The 22180-nt window shown below is 40.4% G+C and overlaps 1 non-coding gene across 1 annotated transcript; it reads left to right on the forward strand.

Moving 5' to 3' along the window:
- Window positions 1-4282: 4282 nt before the first annotated feature.
- LOC127690310 (small nucleolar RNA SNORD50) lies at window positions 4283-4354 on the forward strand. The gene has a single exon (XR_007979038.1). It is a non-coding gene; the product is annotated as a small nucleolar RNA SNORD50 (small nucleolar RNA).
- The last annotated feature ends 17826 nt before the right edge of the window (window positions 4355-22180 follow it).

Below are 22180 nucleotides of genomic sequence, written 5' to 3' on the forward strand. Positions count from 1 at the left end.
AAGTTTGGGGCCAGCCTGGTCTACAGACTTAGTTCAAGGACATCCAGGAATATACTGAGGAACTCAGTCTAGAAAAAAAAAAAAAAAAAAAAAAAACAACCTAGAAACAGACAACAACAAAAACAAAACAACAAAAGGGGTTGCACTAGGAAGCGAAATGGAGCTTGATCGTGATTTCTAGGCTATTACATTAAACAAAGGGAGTGGTGATCTTGGAGCAAGATCCCCCCCAGCTAAATTTAGATCCAGGCATAGTGATACACACCTTCAATCTCCACATTAAGGACACAGAGCCATGCAGATCTCAGAGATAAATGTACAGAACAAGCCGGGCGGAGGTGGCACACGCCTGTAATCCCAGCACTCTGGGAGGCAGAGGTAGGCAGATTTCTGAGTTCGAGCCAGCCTGGTCTACAGAGTGAGTTCCAGGACACCCAGAGCTATACAGAGAAACCCTGTCTCAAAAAAAACAAAATCCCCCCCCCCCCCAAATATGTACAGAACAAGTTCCAGTACAGACAAGTTTAGGCAGTGAAGCAGGTGGCAAACAGAAAGCTAGTGATAATGAAATAGAACAAGGGGGCCATGCCCCATATCCTTCGTGCAGCAGAACTCAGCAGCTTCTGTCACTTAGACCTGGCTTTAGAGTCAGAAATAGAAGGGACTATTGGGGTAATTGATGCTGGTTAGCTGGAGCTACGAAATTAGAGGGGATTAAAAAAAGGCCAGCATCACTGAGGTGAAATCTTCTAGGAAGTGTTTTCTCAGAGTACAAAGAAGTTGTGTTCCAGAGATAGCTAAGGCTGTACCTGGTACTGCAGCTGGAACTGATAGTGTGAAATCACCCAGGTGTTACAGAATTTGAAGGTCTGCAGGAGTTGTGGAGTAAGCTGAGGCTTGCACATCCCTGACTTGTAACATGAATTGCTTGCTGTTTCCTTCCACACAAGTGTTTGGCTCTAGTGGTTTCAAAAGTTATAACAATATATAGTTCATTTAATTGTTTGCTTGTTCCCTTAGAAACAGTTCTTAATATTGCATTATCTGAAAAACAGACATCTTTGTTAAAGATTTATTTTTTATTATATGCAAATATACTGTAGCTGTCTTTAGATACCCCAAAAGAGGGCATCAGATCTCATTACTAATGATTGTGAGCCACCATGTGGTTACTGGGATTTGAACTCAGGACCTCCTTCTGCTCCTGCCATATTGTCATAGGCACACAAATGTACACATGGCCTAAGGTGTCTGTGTAATGCCTATTCACAAAATATGGTGACCTTCCTGAAGCACCATTCTGACTCTGATTACTAACTGGAAATAGGAAATGAGATCATTTTTTTTGAATCAGAAAGAAATTTATTGTCCTATTTATTATAGACTGAAAAAAAACCTATGAAAATGGAGAAGCTCTAGAAAACTCTTTGCCTCCTTTGTGTTTTTATTTTTTTTATTTTTTTATTTAATTATTTTTTATTCGATATAATTTTTTATTTACATTTCAAATGATTTCCCCTTTTCTAGCCCCCCACTCCCCGAAAGTCCCGTAAGCCCCCTTCTCTTCCCCTGTCCTCTCACCCATCCCTTCCCACATCCCCGTTCTGGTTTTGCCGAATACTGCTTCACTGAGTCTTTCCAGAACAAGGGGCCACTCCTCCTTTCTTCTTGTACCTCATTTGATGTGTGGATTATATTTTGGGTATTCCAGTTTTCTAGGTTAATATCCACTTATTAGTGAGTGCATACCATGATTCCTTATCTAAATTCTCTTGTTATTGCGATGAGTGTTAACACAGAATATTTAAGCTACAGGTTTAGAGAGATGGCTCAGCAGTTAAGAGCACTGACTGCTTTTCCAGAGGTCCTGAGTTCAATTAACAGCAACCACACAGTTGCTCACAACCATCTTGTAATGAGATCTAGTGCCCTCTTCTGGTGTGTCTGAAGACAGATACAGTGTACTTTATTGTGTTTGTTTATTTACTTATTTATTTATGATGAAATAAATAAATCTTTTTTTAAAAAAGATTAAAAAGACATACCAAAATCATTTAGAAAATGACATTCATCTAGTAACCTTAAAAACCTAATTCTGAGCCAGGCATGGTGGCTCACGCCTGTAATCCTAGCACTTGGGAGGCAGAGACAGGCAGATTTCTGAGTTCAAGGCCAATCTGGTCTATTGAGTGACTTCCAGGACAGCCAGGACTACACAGAGAAACCCTGTCCCAAAACAACAACAATAACAACAAACCAAAAACAAAAAACAAAAAAAACAAAACAAGACAAAACAAAAAAACCTAATAATGTGACTGTGTATATGGCTCAGTAAAGCATTTTCTTTGCAAGCCCATGTACCCAAGATCGATTCACTCCCAGAACCACATAAAAAAAAAAAAGATGTTCGTTGTGGCACATGGTTATAGTTTCAGAGCTGGGAGCTGGAGGATCTCCTTGTGCTCAGCCAGTCTAGCCTCATTTGTGAGCTCCAGATCAATAAAAGACCCTTTCTCAAAGGAAAAAAAATGGTGTTCGTGGGACAACACTTAAGGCTGTCCTTCATCCTCCACATACATGTGCATACATGAGCAGGGCTGCTTGGTTTCACCTGCATAGTTCTGTCCTCCAAGGTCCCTTCAGAGGTGCCCCTGCCATCTGGGCTACAGTTAGGGTGAGGTCAAGGCCACTCCCAGCTGCCAACCATGTGTGCCAACCAACTAGGCTGGAAGTCGGAGGAGACCTCACCTCCAACTGCTGTTGTTCCTTTGAATTCTGGCGCCACTCCCACTCCACATCAAGTTCAGTGGGTCTCCAGACTTGGAATAGACAGGTGGTGCGGAGCCTGTGGTAGTGCACACAGAACAGGATAGGCACTTGGCAGGTGCTCACCATGCCCTGGAATGCCCTGGAAGAAAAGACCACTGAGAACAGCTCCAGACAGTGCTCCAGGAAAGGCCACGCCCATGTGTTCTTCCGTCCAATCGGTGCTAGAGGGAGGGGCATCCTCCATTTCCCTCAACTGAAGGTATAATGGGAGCTGCTTGGAAAGCTAAGCATTCCTTCTTTTCTGTAGGTGTGTGGTTTAAGTGCCCGGAGGGTCAACCAAAATGTGGACATGCAAAGTGAATTTAGAGGCTCTGGGTCTGTGGAGCAGGGTACCCATGTAAACTTCCTAGGGGAAATGTGCAGCAGCAAAAGGGATTTCTGGATTGGAGCCTAGGTCCTGGGGAGATTGGGACTGGACAGCCTGGTTGAAGGCTGCTTGCTTTCTGGTTCCTTGGTCCCACCTTGGGTGGGTTCTTATACAGCAGGGTTTGCAGAAAAATATGCTAGGCCTCTTGTGCTATTCAGAAGGTACTGGTGACACCCAAGAGAAACACAAATCCTCTCACCTGAACAATGGCGACATCATTCCTCATATGGTCAAAACAGCTGCAAAACGATGCCAAGTTAAGGGCAATATAGCTTAGTTTTCTACTTGAAGTATTAGAGCAATAGGAAGTGGAGTGTGCTGCTTAGAATTTGTTTCTTTTCCTTAGGTGGAGGGGAGCCCATAGCATCCAAGAGAATTTGTAACAGAAAGTAACTTGATTAAAACCTGACTCTTTTGAAAGGTGTGTAAGAAACCTAGATTTATATTTTTGTCAGCATACATTTTTACCATTGTGAATTAGCATCAGCTTCCTGTAAATGTTTTCTGAAATAGTGCTGGTAAACTAAAGCCAACCAACTACCCTTGCTTTTTCAATTTGGAATGACTGTAGTGAATGCATAGGGTACAAATTAAAGTTGTGGGACGTACCTGGTCTGAACAGTGATGAACTATATCCAGAAGTTGATGACCTGAAGACAAATACAGCTTCTGAGAGAAGATCATTGTGCTTTAGTGAAGTGGTCTTGTTTACTCTTTCTATGCAGTTCATATTAATAGTGTGTCACTGTACTTCTTTCTTTCTGCCAGCAGGGAATGCCAACCCATTGGGATGTCTGTGGCCTGTAAAGATCCTAGAGCAGGAGTGCATGTGAGTGCTTCTCTGGTTTGTTTTCTGCTGAACTTTTTTTTTTGTTTGTTTTAAAGACTTATTTATTTTTATGTATAAGTACACTGAAGCTGTCTTCAGAAGCACCGGAAGAAGGCATCATCAGATATGTGTAAGGATGGCTGTGAGTCACCATGTGCTTGCTGGTGTTTGAACTCAGGACCTTTGGAAGAACAGTTGGTGCTCTTCCCTGCTAAGCCATCTTTCCAGCCCTGTGTTGAACTTAATGAAGTTGGTCTAGTCTATGATAATCCTATCATGAACCTGAATTCCTTTTGAAAAACCACAACTATGGATCTGGCTTCTGAGATGGACCATTACAAAGGTCTGTTGTGTTCTGTTTTAATTTTGGCAGTTATGTAATGCCTGTGTTTCTTTGTTTTTTATTTTTAGGGCCAGTGACACAAGATTTGAGAATGAAAACTAGATGTGATAAACATCCAGAAAAGGCAGAGACAAGAAGAAAATGCACAGTATTAGTACTGGGATGTTTGAGATGGGGTCTCCATGGCCCTGGCTGTCCCTGTTAATCTGTCTAGTGATCAGGACAGCATCTGGTATGGCCTGCAGAGTTGATTCTTGTACATTTTTTGTGGGCTGTATGTAAATGGATTGTTTTGCCAATCCATTGAGGGTACTCTGTTCTGTGAAGGTTGTGGTGAGCTGACACAGCTGTACAGACTTAGCATAGTGAATGCAATCATGAACTTAAAGCAGCAGGTCACCATCTCAGTGATTATAAACTTGATCGTGAGCTATTTCCTTAGGCATCCCACAGTGGATATTTGAGAATGCTGCAATAAACATCCAGTTGCATGTATTTCTTCAATTCAGTTTGTGTCAGAAGATTAACCAGAGTGCCCTGGTACATGTTCCACTTCCATGGTTATTGAGTTTTCAGAGCTAATGATCTTTGACTGATTGGTCTTTATTCCACCTGTCTCTGCTTCCCAAGCAGTAAGAATAAGTGGGCTTTAATTTCTAAATTCTTAACTGCTGCATACTTCCATTTTCCTTTGTGGTAATTGACAAGGGTTGAACTTGATTTTTTTTTTATTGGCAACAGTATCTCAAAATTGTCCTGATACTCAGCTATAGAGATGGCCTCAGTTTAAAGAAAAAGCCACCATGCCTACCCTTAGAATACTATAAAATTGGTAGACTTCAATTTTTTGTTACCTATATAAAGTAGTGTCACTGGTTATGGATAAATTCTTCTGGTATGCCGTTGCTTTGTGGTAACACTTTTCATGACAGTTCTCAGTATCCCTGGCTATCTGAACTCTGAACTTGGCTGATCTTGAACTCGATCCTCCTGCCTCCCCAACTCTTGGATTAAAAGCATGTCAGTCCACCCCTCTACCTAGTTTATTATTAAAGTCAAGGTCTTAAAATGATTTTTCACACTAAGCACCAGGAATCTAGTTTGTGTTGTTTTTTTCCCCCTATATATGTTAAGTTTTCCTGGTAGCATTGGTGAAAACTTGCTACATTTGAAAAATGAGTTTTCCTGTGGATACAAAGTTCTTTGTGGATTCTCTACATTAGGTGCAGCTGAATGTTTAGTCAGGTAGCTTATTTTTTAGGATGTCAGAATTCTGTTTGATACTGTTTTTTTTCCTTGTTCCTACATTCTGTTTTGCTATATCACATGTTATTTGTTGTGCCTCCTTTTTATTTATTTGAAGAAATATGAATTTCCCTTTTTTTTCTCTTTATTTTGGGTTTTTCGAGACAGAGTTTTTCTGTGTGACCCTGGCTGTCCTGGAACTCACTCTGTAGACCAGGCTCAGGAAATTCATGCTGGGCAGTGGTGGTGCAAGCCTTTAATCCCAGCACTCTGGGAGGCAGAGGCAGGTGGATTTCTGAGTTTGAGGCCAGCCTGGTCTACAGAGTGAGTTCTAAGATAGCCAGATCTATACAGGGAAAACCTGTCATGAAAAAACCAAATCCAAAAAACCTATATATATATACAGGATGCTGAATAAAATCAAAAGCAACCTTACAGAAATAGAAAACACAAGTGAAGATTTTCTATGTTGGTTGATTACTTTGGAAGAGTGCATCACTGTTTAGACCTGGAGCTCCTTCACACCAAACTGGTCTTAGGAATTTTTGGCAATCCTGCCTCCCAACTGTAGATTACAGGTAGGTGTCACCAAGCTAGCCAGAGACTCCTTCCTATTAAAGGATTAAACAAATGGAGGCCAAAACAGTTGAACTTTAGGAAACATACAGCTAGCCTTAAGGAACTGCATGAATAAAGCATGGTATGGTTTCAGATGTATTTGTGATACAATGGGATCTTGGTATTAATGGGATGGGAAGAAATGGAATGCAAGATAAGGCTGAATGCTAAGTACATTGTAGTTTCTGAGTAGATGAGTTCAAATTGCAATGGTTTTCAGTAAGAAACTGTGATAATAATTTGATGTGTTTATTGTACATTGAAAGAGAAACATGGTCAGTTTTTATAGGTTGGGGATTAGGGGTGTTATGTTTACGTGTGTAATTGCACTTTTAGGACAGAAGGGGGTGCTGAATCTCATGCTAGAGTTCAGATGCTGTGAGGGAGCTGGGTCCTGAACTTGGGTCCTGAAATGAGTAAGCACATTTGACCATTGAGCCATCCTTATTATTGACCTGAACAAGAGGCAAGTCCAAACAAGGAATCGTTTTAGTGGGAAGTAAAATTAGTTTCCATTAAATTTAATAACTCAAACCTTTTAATACACACTGGATGACATTTTTGACTAAACCTTTTAATTATAGATTCTGACTGAATAAATCTTTTTGTTAATAAAGGGCTTATACTAGTTATCATCCCTGACATCTAGCTTGTTAAGAAACCTACCTGAGAGCTCAATAGAGACTCAAGTCTTAAAAAAAACTGGGGTGTGGGTCTGCGGCTGGAGAGATGGCTGCAGTTCAAAGAACCTGGGTGTTGACAGTACACACCTTTAATCCAGGCACTCCTGGTTCCAGCCTCGCACAGTCCCTCACCCTAACACCACTCTCCACCGCTTAGAGAGTGGAGATTCCCCCATCCCCAGAATCCCAGAGATGGCTCAGCAGTTAATAGCACTGACAGTTCTGCAAAAAGTCATGTGATCAATTCCCAGCAACCACAAAGAGGCTCACAGCCATCTATAGTGCAATCTGATGGCCTCTTTGGGCATGCAGGTGCACACTCTGATTGAGAAATATATTTAGATAGTTTTCTTTTGTTTGAATCAGGGTCTCAATATGAAGCTCTCTGGAACTTAAGTTTGTAGGCCTGGCTGGCCTTGAACCACAGATTGCCCTGCCTCTGACTCCAGACTGCTGGGAATGAAGGTGAATGTATCCTTCTTAATTAATGGCTTCTTGGCATCACTCCTCAGGAGGTCTGCCTGGGTCATATAAGGGAACAAGCTGAGCTGGGTGCTGGTGGCAGGCAGTTCTCTGTGAGCTGAGGACAACCAGGGCTACACAGAGAAACCTTTTCTTTGGAAACAGAAAACCTTTATATATTTATGCGCACACACATAAATATAAAAATGCAAAAGGAAAGACTCTTTGGGGACTATTTCTGTTATCACTAGAGGGAGCAGACCCCTGCCTCTCAGGTTGAGTAGTAGAAACCCCAAAGGAATCAAAGACTTAATTGTAGGACTTTCAAATATGAAGCCAGTTTTCTGAACTAAAAGGTTACTACTTACTGTTGGGCACAGGAGGAGAAAGTGTTCCTAAAAGCTTATCTCAAACTGAAGGTCTGGGACTGGACAGATGACTCTGCTTTAGAGAGAGTATTACCGTTCTTGAGGACCTGTGTTCAAATCTCAACACTAATCTCTACTCTGGCTCCAACTCGAAGGGGGGACCAACACCTCTGATTTCTATGGGCACCTGCACTCACACATTGCACAGGTGCACAGACATGCCTAAAAACAAAATCTTAAAAACAAACTGAAGCCCAGACTGGATAACTGCACCTGCTCCAATAAAGAAACATCAACTGGTAAAGGGCCTTCCTGTCAAGCCTGACTGAGTGGAGTCCCACAAACCACACTGTGAAGGAGAAACCAACCTGTCCTCTTGCCTTCATGTTCATTACATGGTACAGCTTGATAGACACACAAAACAAGTAAAAATAATGATAGGGGAAAAGAGGGTTTATTTAAAGAGATGGAAGGATAGAAGAGAGACTCAGTGGGAGAGGAAGGCCCTAGCCTCTCAGACTTGCACCACAGTAAGGGGATAACTAAGAAGTGGCAGGGGATGGAGGATTTGGGATGGGTTGACCAGGTGGGGAGTAGTGAGTGGGATATAAAATGAATAATTTTAAAAAATAAATTTAAGAAAAACTGGGGTACAGACCCAAGCAGAATTCTCAACAGATGAATCTTAAATGCTGAGAAGCACTTAAAAAATGTACATCCTTAGTTATCAGATAAGGATAAATCAAAATGACTCAGATTTCATCTTCACAGTCATAAAAATGACTGAGAAAAAATCTCAAGTTACAATTCATCCTGGGAAAGATATGGAGCAAAGGAAACACTCCTCCAGTGCTGGTGTGAGTGAAAATTTGTACAGCCTTTTTGGAAATCAATTTGGTAGTATCACAGAAAACTGGAAATAGACCTATCTCAAGGCCCAGGTATACCACTCCTGGCTATACACCCATAAGATGCTGTATCATACCATAAGGACACGTGCTCAACTAAGTTCTTAGTAACTTTATTCTTAATAAGTAGAATTTGGAAACAACCGTAAAATGGATAAAGAAAATGTGGTACATTTACATAATGGAATATCACTCAAATATTAAAAACAATGACACCATTAAATTTGTTGGCAAATAGACTAATCTAGAAAATATCATCCTGAGTGAGGTAACCCATACCCAGAGAGACAAACATGGTATGTACTCAATTATAAGTGGATATAAGCCACTAAGTACAGGATAACTATTCTACAATCCACAGACAGAATGAAGCTAAGTATCAAAGAGGCATGTGAGAAACACTTCTGGAGTTAACATTGTTTGAGATTAATCATGAAGTGTCTGCCAACATCTGTCTTTGTTTTTAATTAAGATGTGTTATGGTCTACAAGTTCCTCTGCTTATGCATATGTCCTGAAGAGACTGTCCTAGTCTGATGGAAACAGCCTTAGTCAAACATAGACATTGTGTACCATAAATTTGCCACATAAGGATTTATGGTCACTGTTTATCTTCCTGGAATTGGTTATGCTTTGTGTTGATTGCCTTTAAAAGACATTGAGAAAACACACTAGCTGCTGGCATGGTATTCACCAACAGTCCTCCCATACCTCTTTCTGACATCTTCTTCCTGCCTTTCCTAGAATCATCCTCACTCCCCCAGTGGTGACTCCCACACTGACTGACCTGCTGGCTCCTGCCAGGGCCCAAGGAGTGATTCTTGAACCTCACTGAGAAGGGGAATTAAAATAGACATAGAGGTAGTCGGAGGGAGTGACTGGGTTAGGGAGTGTATGAGGAAGGTAACAGGAGAGATCAATTATGAGGAAAACAGAACTGGGAGAGGGGATTGGAAACAGTTTTGGGGAGGCAGGAGCATCTCTGGGAAGAGGTAGAAGCCGAGGACAGTGGAAACTCAAGGAATCTTTGAAGGTAACCTTCCCAAAGACTCTTAGCAATGGAGGATATGGAGCCTGGAAAGGCCACCCCCTCTTACCAGAAAAGACTTACAGTGGATGATGAGAACACCAAAACAGCCATACAACCTTCAACCCACAATTTGTCCTTCCTACAGGATGTTCAAGAGTACAAGATGTTCATTGAGGGAGGGGCCAGGCAAAGACTGACTCAACTTGAGACTTATGCCATGAGAGAAAGCCCTCCTTGACACTATTAATGATATTCTGCCATTCTCGCAGACAGGAGCCTAGCACAACTGGCATCTGGAAACAGATGCAGAGACCGACAGTGAAACATTAGGTAGACCTTGAGGAATCCTGTGGAAGACAGGGAGGAAGGATTGAAGGAACCAAGAAGTCAAGGACACCACAGAAAAACCTACAGAAACACTGAACAGAACCATCAAACAGAGGACATGGATGTGCTGGACTGAGGTTCTCTGTATATATGTAACAGATATGGAGCTTGGTGTTCATGTGGGATCATGCAGGAGCATGGCATGTCAGTGAACTAGTTGCCTGTCCTAAGCTACCTGTCTCCTAATTGGGCTGTGTTGTCCAGCCTCAATAGAAGAAGATATGCCTAGTCTTACTGCAACTTGAAATGCCAATGAGGTTTGATATCCATGAAAGGCTTTGTTTCTGACAAGGGGATGAGGGATAGTAGGAGGGAAAGAGAGGAGACACTGGGAGGATAAGAGGGAAGGAAAGCTGCAAGTGGAATGTAAAGTTAATAAATTAATGGGAAAAACACTCATGTTATTGAAATGAAAACAGATTGATCAATGGAAACAAATTAAAGACACAGTAATAAATCCAAACACCCATGGACACCTAATTTTTGAAAAAGAAACCAGAAATTCATAATGGTGAAAAGCAAACACCTTCAACAAATAGTGCTTATGTATTTGGATCTCAAGCTGTAGAGGAATGCAAATTGATCCATATCCATTACCCTATGTAAAATTCAAGACCAAGTGGATTGAAGGCCTCAACATAAAACAAGATACACTACAACTGATAGAAGGGAAAGTGAGGGAAATGCTTGAACTCATTGGCATAGAAGACAACTTCTTGAACACCAGTAGAGCAGGTACTAAAAACAGTGATTAGCCAGGTGGTGGTGGCACATACCTTTAATCCCAGTACTTGGGAGGCAGAGGCAGGCAAATTTCTGAGTTCGAGGCCAGCCTGGTCTGCAGAGTGAGTTCCAGGACAGCCAGAGCTACACAAAGAAACCCTGTCTTAACCCCTCCCCAAACCCCAAAACAAACAAACAAAAACAATGATTAATAAGTGGACTCTCATGAAACTGAAAAGGTTGTGTATAGAACAGTACACCATCAATAGGATAAAATGGCGTCTTTAGAATAGGAAAAGATTTTTCACCAAGTCAACATTCAGTAGAGGGCTAATATATAAAATACATGAAAAACTCAAGAAACTAGTCATCAACAAACTAAATAGTCCAATTATAAAATGGAATACACATGTAACCAGAGAATTCTCAATGGAGGAATTACAAATGGCTGAGAAACACATGTTCCAAATCATCAGTCATCAGGGAAATGAAAATCAAAACTCCTCTGAGATTCCAACTTATACCTGTCAATGTTTAACATCAATAACATCAGTGACAGCTCATGCTGGAGAGTAGGGGAACAATCTGCAATGTCTGCAGCTGTAAAAACTTATAAAAGAATTATGGAAATCAATATAGTTCCTCAGGAAACTGGGAACTGATCTCTCAAGTCCTAGCTATACCACTATTAGGCATATACTATACTATCACAGAAACATTTGCTCATGTATGTTCAAAGTAGCTTTATTCATAATAACCCCAAACGGGAAACAACAATAATTTTCCCTCAAATGAAGAATGGATAACTTAAATTTGGTACTTTTATTCCCATGCAAAATATCATTTATTATGAAGTATTAAAAATAAACACTTCATCTCCGCTTCGGGATCCAGAACAGCCTGGGCTGCAACACCACATCTCCAGGTCCTGCAAGAGGCAAGAGGGGAATCCGGGAGGTCTGCTGGGAGGAGTCAGTGTGCTCTGGTGGGTCCAGCAGGCCCCTGCGGGAACCTTCAGGTATCTGCTTCAGGATCTGAAAAGCATGGGCCACAGCACCCTGTCTCCAGGCAGTGCAGGAGGTCAGCTGTGCACCAGAGGCCACCTGGGAAGAGGCAGCTTGCACTGGTGAATCTAGCATTGACAAGACCAACTAACACCAGTGAGAACTAGATGGCAAAAGGCAAATGCAGGAACGTCACTAACAGAAATAACGGAAATATTGCAGCATCTGAATGCAATTCTCCTTTAATAGCATGTTCTGGATACCCCATCACACCAGTAAAACAAGATTTGGATTTAAAATCACTGGTTATAATGCTGGTACATGAACACATGAAGACTTCTCACTTGAGACTATGAAAGCTAGAAGATCCTGGGCAGATCTCATGCAGACTCTAAGAGAACACAAATGCCAGCCAAAACTACCATACCCAGCAAAACTTCAATCACCATAGATGGAGAAACTAAGATATTCCATGACAAAACCAAGTTTACCCAATATCTATCCACAAACCCAGCCCTACAAAAGATAATAGGAGGAAAACACCAATACAAGGAGGGAAACTTCACCCTGGAAAAAGCAAGATAGTAACCTTCTCTCATCAAACCCAAAAGAAGTTAACCAATCAAATTTAAAAAATAACATCAAAAATGACAGTAAGTAACAATCACTATTCCTTAATATCTCTTAACATCAATGGGCTCAATGCCCCAATAAAAAGACATAGACTAACTGACTGGATACGTAAACAGGACCCTACATTTTTCTGCACACAGGAAACACACCTCAGGGTCAAAGACAAACACTACCTTAGAGTAAAAGGCTGGAAGATAATTTTACAAGCAAATGGTCTCAGGAAACAAGTTGGAGTAGCCATTCTAATATCAGATAAAATTGACTTTCAACCCAAAGTCATCAAAAGAGACTTGGAGGGAAACTTCTTGCTGGTCAAAGGAAAAATACAACAAGAAGAACTCTCAATCCTGAATATCTATGCTCCAAATGCAAGGGCACCCTCATTCATAAAAGAAACTTTATTAAAGCTCAAAGTACACATTGCACCTAACACAATAATTGTGGGTGACGTTAACACGGCACTTTCCTCAATGGACCGATCAGGAAAACAGAAACTGAACAGGGACACAATGAAATTAATTGAAGCTTTGGACCAATTAGATTTAACAGATATATATATATAGAAAACATTCTATCCTAAAGCAAAAGAATATACCTTTTTCTCAGCACTTCGTGGTGCCTTCTCAAAAATCGACCATATAATTGGTCACAAGACAGACCTCAACAAATATAAGAAGATCAAACTAATCCCATGCCTCCTATCAGATCACTATGGAGTAAAATGGTCTTCAATAGCAACAAAAACAACAGAAAAACCACCTACACATGGAAACTGAACAATATTCTACTCAATGATTATTACTTTCTTGGTCAAGGAAGAGATAAAGAAAGAAATCAAAGACTTTTTAGAACTTAAAGTCTAAAATGAAAGTGAAAGACACAACATACCCAAAATCTATGGGACACAATGAAAGCAGTGCTAAGAGGAAAACTCATAGTCCCGAGTGCCTCCAAAAAGAAAATGGAGAGAGCATACACTAACAGCTTAATGACACACCTAAAAGCCCTGGAACAAAAAGAAGCTATTTCACCCAGGAGGAGTAGAAGGCAGGAAATCATCAAACTCAGGGCCGAAATCAATCAAGTAGAAATAAAGAGAACCACACAAAAATCAAGAAAACCAGGAACTGGTTCTTTGAGAAAATCAAAAAGATAGATAAACCCTTAGCCAGACTAACAAAAGGGCACAGAGACAGTATCCAGATTAACAAACTTAGAAATGAAAAGGAAGATATAACAACAGAAACTGAGGAAATTCAAAAAATCATTAGATCCTACTACAAAAGCCTATCCTCAACACAACTGGAGAATCTGGAGGAAATGGACAGTTTCCTAGACAGATATCTGACACCAAAACTAAATCAGGATCAAATAGATCAACTAAACAGTCCCATAACACCTGAAGAAATAAAAAGGGTCATAGAAAGTCTCCCAACCAAAAAAAGCACAGGACCAGATGGCTTCAGTGCAGAATTCTATCAGACCTTCATAGAAGACCTAACACCAATACTCTTCAAACTATTCCACAAAATAGAAACAGAAGGAACTCTACCCAACTCGTTCTATGAAGCCACAATTACGCTGATACCAAAACCACACAAAGATCCAGCAAAGAAAGAGAACTTCAGGCCAATTTCTCTTATGAATATTGATGCAAAAATACTTAATAAAATTCTTGCCAACCGAATCCAAGAACACATCAAAACGATCATCCACCATGATCAAGTAGGCTTCATCCCAGGGATGCAGGGATGGTTCAATATAAGGAAATCCATCAATGCTATCCACTACATAAACAAACTCAAAGAAAACAACCATATGATCATCTCATTAGATGGAGAAAAAGCATTTGACAAAATTCAGCATCCTTTCATGCTAAAAGTCTTGGAAAGAACAGGAATTCAAGGCCCATACCTAAACATCATTAAAGCAATATACAGCAAACCGGTAGCCAACATCAAACTAAACGGAGAGAAATTTGAAGCAATCCCACTAAACTCAGGGACTAGACAAGGCTGTCCTCTCTCTGCATATCTTTTCAATATAGTACTTGAAGTTCTAGCTAGAGCAATTAGACAACATAAGGAGGTCAAGGGGATACAAATTGGAAAGGAAGAAGTCAAATTATCACTATTTGCAGATGACATGATCATCAAAATCCCCACTCAGTTCTTCACAGAGTTAGAAAAAGCAATTCTCATATTCATCTGGAATAACAAAAAAACCAGGATAGCTAAAATTATTCTCAACAACAAAAGAAATTCTGGGGGAATCCCTGACTTCAAATCCCAGTCTTCTTAAGTGACCCAAAAACCTCAACCAGAGAACTCCTACAGCTGATAAACAACTTCAGCAAAGTGGCTGGTTATAAAATCAACTCAAGCAAATCAGTTGCCTTCATATACTCAAAGGATAGGCAGGCTGAGAAAGAAGTTAGGGAAATGACACCCTTCACAATAGCCACAAACAATATAAAGTATCTTGGTGTGACTCTAACCAAACAAGTGAAAGATCTATATGACAAGAACTTCAGGTCTCTGAAGAAGGAAATCGAAGAAGACCTCAGAAAATGGAAAAATCTGCCATGCTCGTGGATCTGCAGGATTAATATAGTTAAAATGGCCATCTTGCCAAAAGCAATCTACAGATTCAATGCAATCCCCATCAAAATCCCCACTCAGTTCTTCACAGAGTTAGAAAAAGCAATTCTCATATTCATCTGGAATAACAAAAAAACCAGGATAGCTAAAATTATTCTCAACAACAAAAGAAATTCTGGGGGAATCCCTGACTTCAAGCAATACTACAGAGCAATAGTGTTAAAAACTGCGTGGTATTGGCACAGTGACAGACAAGTGGACCAGTGGAATAGAATTGAAGATCCAGAAATGAATCCACATACCTATGGTCACTTGATCTTCGACAAAGGAGCCAAAAACATCCAGTGGAAAAAAGATAGCGTTTTCAACAAATCGTGCTGGATCAACTGGAGGTCAGATTGCAAAAGAATGCGAATTGATCCATTCTTATCTCCATGTACTAAACTTCACTCCAAGTGGATCAAGGACCTCCATGTAAAACCAGACACAATAAAACTATTAGAAAAGAAACTGGGAAAGACCCTTGACATTTGCACGTGGGTGGGGGGGTGGGGGGGTGGGAGTGGGAGTTCCTGAACAGATCACCAATAGCTTATCCTCTAACATCAAGAATTGACAAATGGGACCTCATAAAATAACCTTGTTCTGTAAGGCAAAGGACACTGTTAAAAGAACAAAATGGCAACCATCAAATTGGGAAAGGATATTCACCAACCCTACATCTGATAGAGGGCTAATATCCAATATATACAAGAACTCAAGCAGTTAGACCCCAGGGAACCAAATAACCCTATTAAAAATGGGGTACAGATCTAAACAAAGAATTTTCACCTGAAGAAATTCGGATGGCCGAGAGGCACCTTAAGAAGTGCTCAACATAATTAGTCATTAGGGAAATGCAGATCAAAACAACCCTGAGATTTCACCTTACACCAGTCAGAATGGCTAAGGTCAAAAACTCAGGAGACAGCAGGTGTTGGCGAGGATGTGCAGAAAGAGGAACACTCCTCCACTGCTGGTGGGGCTGTAAGATGGTACAACCACTTTGGAAATCAGTCTGGATGTTCCTCAGAAAACTGGACATGACACTTCTGGAGGAACCTGCTAATACTTCTCCTGGGCATATACCTAAAGGATTTCCCAGCATGCAATAAAGACACATGCTCCGTTGTGGTCATAGCAGCCTTATTTATAATAGCCAGAAGCTGGAAAGAACCCAGATGCCCCTCAAAGGAGAATTGGATACAGAAAATGTGGTATATTCACACAATGGAATACTACTCAGCAATTAGAAACAATGAATTCACAAAGTTTTTAGGCAAAAAGTTTGATTTGGAAAATATCATCCTACGTGAGGTAACCCAATCTCAAAAGAATACACATGGAATGCAATCTGTGATAAGTGGATATTAATTAGCCCAGAAGCCCTGAATACCCAAAGCACAAATCACATAACAAATGACTCCCATGAAGAAGTATGGAGAGGGTCCTGATCCTGGAAAGGATTGACCTAGCATTGTAGGGGAATATAAGGACAGAGAAAAAGGAGGGAGGTGATTGGAGAATGGATGGAGAGAAGAAGGTTTATGGGACATATGGGGAGGTGGGATCCGGGAAAGCGGAAATCTTTTGGAATGTAAACAAAGAATATAGAAAATAAAAAATATTAAAAAAAAAACAAATGACTTTCATGAAGAAGTATGGAGAAGGTCCTGATCTTGGAAAGGATTGATCTAGTATTGGAGGGGAATATAAGCACAGAGAAAAAAAGGAGGGAGGTGATTGGAGAATGGATGGAGAGAAGACAGTTCATGGGACATATGGGGAGGGGGGATCGGGGAAAGGGGAAATCATTTGGAATGTACAAAGAATATAGAAAATAGACATATTAAAAAATAAACAAATAAAAAACAAAACAAAAAATTAAACACTTCAAATAAGTACTACTTGTAAGATCCACTGATGTCCTTTTTAAGACTATTTTAGTTATTTGTTATTTTTTGGTTATCTAGTTATTAGTGGAAACTTGTGCATATGAATATGGGTCCCAGTGAAGGCCACAAGAGAGTGCATACCAGGGAGCTGGTTGTGAGCCACCCAACAAGGAACAGAGGTTGAGTCATCCTCAGGCCCTTTATAAGCAATTTTTGAATGTGACAGCATAATAGCTTTCTGCCCAAACTTTGTTGATATGAACATGTTTTGGCACTGAGTATAATGGACAATTGTAAGATCAAATAATTATAAGCACATTAATGCTCATGATACTCAGTGTCTAGGCTGCTGTATACAATCCCAAACTCAGCATAATATTCTTTCATCACCAAAGATATTTTATTCACATTTCTAACAAAAATGAGTAATTTTGGTTGTGACTTACATAACTAAGTCCAAACTGAAAACAATAGCTTCTGGTTTTTTGTTTGTTTGTTTGTTTGTTTGTTTGCTTGTTTATTTGAGTCAGGGTTTCTCTGTGTAAAAGATCTCTGGGTATCTTGGAATTGCTGTGTAGCCCAGACTGGCCTCAAACTCAGAGATCCACCTGCCTGTGCCTTGAGTGCTGTGATTAAAGGGGTGCACCACCACACCTGGCTCTCTTTCCACCCTTTAAGGGTCCACCAGGCCATGTTCTTCACAACCTTTGCTCTGCCTTTCCCCTGTTTGTTTTCTCTCTTGGCCTTCAGTCTTTTTCTTTGCCTCTGGACCATCCACCCTGGGTACTGGACATGTTGGTCTAGAATCTTTCTGTTTCTCTTAATTTCAGTTTCCATTTCATGTTATACTTTTCATCATCCATGTCACATTGCACTTTCTCCTGGCAATGTTTGGGTACCACCACACTTTCTATTTCAATGAGGTTCATTAAAGCATCACCATCAACTCTGGAAATACTTTTAAGTCTGTTGAGCTCCCTTGATGAATTCTTATTTCTCTTCTCAGCAAGCCTCTTCCTTTTCCCATGATTTACCTGAGAAACACCACTGCTGACCATGCTTAGAACACCAACCGGAAGCACAGACACTTCCAGCTGTAAATCTGGTACTTTTATACTATGGAATATTACACAGCTATTTTTTAAAATGACATCATGAAATTTTCAGGAAAATAGATGGAATTAGTGGAAAACACCCTGAATGAGGTAACAGAGACCCAGAAAAACTAGCCTGGTATACATTCAATTATAAGTGGGTATTAATTGTTAAGTACATGATAATCATGCTGCAGATCACCAACCCAGAGAGGCTAATTAACAAGGAGGGCTCTACCAGGGACAAATGTATGTCACTGACAAGAGGAAGTAGGATACATTTGAGGGTAGACTACAGTAGGTAGGGATGGGAACAGAAGGAATCAAGTTCTCAAGGAGGAATGTAGGGAGAGTATGGGAGAGTCAACTGGAAATGGTTGACTTTTGGAGCTGATGTAGAAATCTAGTGAAATGGAAAATCCCTGGAATGTACAAAGGTGACCCTAAAGACCATTCTCAGCAATGGAGGATGTAGAGCCTGGACCAGCCATATTCTATAACCAGGGAACTTACAGTGGTGGGATTGCAACATGAACCCAGCTATACTCCTTAGACCCACAAACTATCCTGCCTGAAAGTTGTGCTGGGGCAATGGTGAAGAACTTCTGGGAGTAGTCAAATTGTAAGTGGTCTAATTCAAACCACACAACAAGAGAGGGAGCCATGCCTGACACTACCTGGATAATCAAGAACTAGAATCTGAATAGCCAAGGACCAAGGGTAGGAAAAATAAGTCCATGAAATGATTCCTAGTGGTATTCTGCTACACTCATAGATTGGGGCCTAGTTCAATAATCATCAGAGACACTTTCCCTTAGAAGCTGATGAAAGTCAGTGTAAGACTCATAGCCATACATTAGATGGAGAGAGAACACAAATTGGAGTACTCCATTAGGTCTTTGCCCTCAGAGCTCAAGGAATCCTATGGCTGCGGGGGAGGAAGATTTTCTTTTTTTGAGACAGGGTTTCTCTGTGTAGCCCTGGCTGTCCTTGAACTCACTCTGTAGACCAGGCTGGACTCGAACTCAGAAATCTGCCTGCCTCTGTCTCCCAAGTTCTGGGCTTAAAGATGTGCACCACCACTACTCAGCAAGGGGTAGGGGAGGAAGAATAATAAGAGTCAGAAGAGTCAAGGACACTAGGAAGACACAGCCCACAGAATCAACTAAGCAGGGACTGAAGCAGACATCCTGGGGCATTGGTCTGTGCTTTGGGTCCTCTGCATGTTATGGCTTTTAGCTTCTGGCTTTGTAGGACTCCTAACAGTGGATAGAGGTCTAACTCTTTTGTCTGCTTTTGAGACCCATTTCCTGCTACAGAGCTGCCTTGCCCAGTCTTGGACTGGGAAAAATGGAAGAAGGAGAGGCTATGATCAGGCTGCATTGTATTTAAGAATAAATTTTATAATGTATATACATGAGTTTTGTGTTTCAGCTTATTACATTGAATTCAAAAGATAACAATAATTAAATAAGAAAGGATCTATATTCTATATTTCGTTAAAAGTAGCTAAGATGAAGGCCTTTTGCCCACCCCAAATGTGCATTTGAGGAACTTGGAACAGGAGATAAGCCCCTGAGATGCCATGACTGTTCTACTGTTTTCTTAAAGATTTATTTATTATTATATGTAAGTGCACTGTTGTTCTCTTCAGACACCAGAAGAGGGCATCGGATCTTATTACAGATGGTTATGAGCCACCATGTACTTGCTGGGATTTGAACTCAGGACCTTCAGAAGAGCAGTCAGTACTCTTGACCACTGTGTGTTTTAGATCTTATATTAATTTAAAGCAATTTCTTATACTGTATAGTCACCCATGAACCCTCCTTCAACTCCCTCTTCCTTGGTGTGCCTATTTTGAAGCAGATGTTCTGGTGCTCTGGTTCTTATGATGTATCTGCCTCTTCTGCAAAGTTTCCTGAGTGTTACATATAACATGTTATATTGTAGATGTATAAAAAGTGATGTTTTATGACTGGAATGTAATCTTTCAGGAAATTGGGGAATTCAGAGTTTCTCAAGAATTCTGAGCCGGGTGATGGTGGCACAGGCCTTTAATCCCAGCACTTGGGAGGCAGAGGCAGGTGGATTTCTGTGTTCAAGTCCAGCATGGTCTACAGAGTGAGTTCCAGGACAGCCAGGGCTACACAGAGAAACCTTGTCTCAAAAAACCACAAAAAGAACTTTGTATATGATTTAAATGCAACCCCAACATTTGCTTTCTCTTTTTCTAATAGAAATGGGTACATTAGAAATATAAAACACCTCATCATCACCTTTGAACGTAATGTTTCTATGTGTTTAGATCTCATTGAACTACATGATTCTTGATTATTTTTCTCAAATACCTGGTGCTGTCCAAGTAGTCATCACATGTGATTTCTTATGTATACTGTCTTTTTGGTCACTCTAGTTTTTTCTAAGATAATATTTGAAATATGATTCCTAAAGGGACACACTAAATTCTGAGGTCTCTGTATAGTCCTTGGTGTAATATTCTGGTCAGAGCCTAGGCATCACACAAGTCAAACTATATGTGACGAAATAAATGGTCAAGGCAGTAAAATCTTTGGGTTTTTTTTTTTTTTTTTTTTTTTTTTTTTTTTTGCTGTTCTTTTGGTTTTTTGGTTTTTTGGATTTGGTTTTTTCGAGACAGGGTTTCTCTGTATAGCCCTGGCTGTCCTGGAACTCATTCTGTACACCAGGCTGGCCTTGAACTCAGAAATCCACCTGCCTCTGCCTCCCAGAGTGCTGGGATTACAGGCATGTGCCACCACCGCACAGCTAGTAAAATCTTATCTACATGTTGGGATATTAAGAAGTATAACTTAGATTATGTCTTTAGGAACAACATGATAAAGACAGAGGGACCCATGCTGGCTAACCAAAGGGAAAGCAAAAATTTAAGATTTCAGAAATTCGAGGATGATGAAAGAAAGTGGCCTTGGATGGACATTACAATCTATTTCTCTCAGTGTTCTCAGGTGCACAGGACATTCTAGCAAACCGCCAATGGAAGGTTTCCAGAAGAGGATTGCAGCTTTTGAATGTCATAACACAATTATGTGTTCTCAGACTGGAAGAATACTCAATATTTAAAGCAGTTTTATGTTGGGGACAATTAACATGTTTCTAGTGTGTCCCCAACGTAAAGAGCTATAAAATAATGGAAATGAAAGAAGAGGGGGAAACTCACTTTCGTTTCTTTCTAGAAAAAAAATCCCTTTTCTCTGAATGATGGAAGTACGGTTCATTCACAGATCATAAATAATTAAATTTGTTTATATCAAATAGGGATTCAAGCTTTTATTGATCAACAAATCTGCCTACAGTACATCTGTACACCTCTGCCTAATACCACTAAGTTAGAATCACATAGATACATAATAATTCAGTAGACCTGGAATCCCACTTTGTATACAGAGCACGTTTAAAAGTTCTAATTCTAAGCCGGCTGCTGGTGGTGCATGCCTGTAATCCCAGCACTCTGGGAGGCTGAGGCAGGCAGATTTCTGAGTTTGAGGCCAGCCTGGTCTACAGAGTGAGCTCGAGGACAGCCAGGGCTATACAGAGAAACACTGTCTGTTAAAAACCAACTCCAAAAAAACCCAAAAATAAACAAATAAATAAAATAAATAAATAAATAAATAAATAGATAGATAGATAGATAAATAAATAAATAAATAAAGTTTCTGTAAGGCAAAGGACACCATCAAGAGGACAAATCGGCAACCAACAAATTGGGAAAAGATCTTCACCAATCCTACATCAGATAGAGGGCTAATATCCAATATATATAAAGAACTCAAGAAGTTAGACTCCAGAAAACCGAACAACCCTATTAAAAAATGGGGTACAGAGTTAAACAAAGAATTCTCACCTGAAGAACTTCAGATGGCGGAGAAGCATCTTAAAAAATGCTCAACTTCATTAGTCATTAGGGAAATGCAAATCAAAACAACCTTGAGATTTCATCTTACACCAGTCAGAATGGCTAAGATTAAAAATTCAGGAGACAGCAGGTGTTGGAGAGGGTGTGGAGAAAAAGGAACACTCCTCCACTGCTGGTGGGTTTGCAAATTGGTACAACCACTCTGGAAATCAGTCTGGCGGTTCCTCCG

This window comes from Apodemus sylvaticus, chromosome 7 (assembly GCF_947179515.1).
Source record: "Apodemus sylvaticus chromosome 7, mApoSyl1.1, whole genome shotgun sequence".
Classification (NCBI taxonomy): domain Eukaryota; kingdom Metazoa; phylum Chordata; class Mammalia; order Rodentia; family Muridae; genus Apodemus; species Apodemus sylvaticus.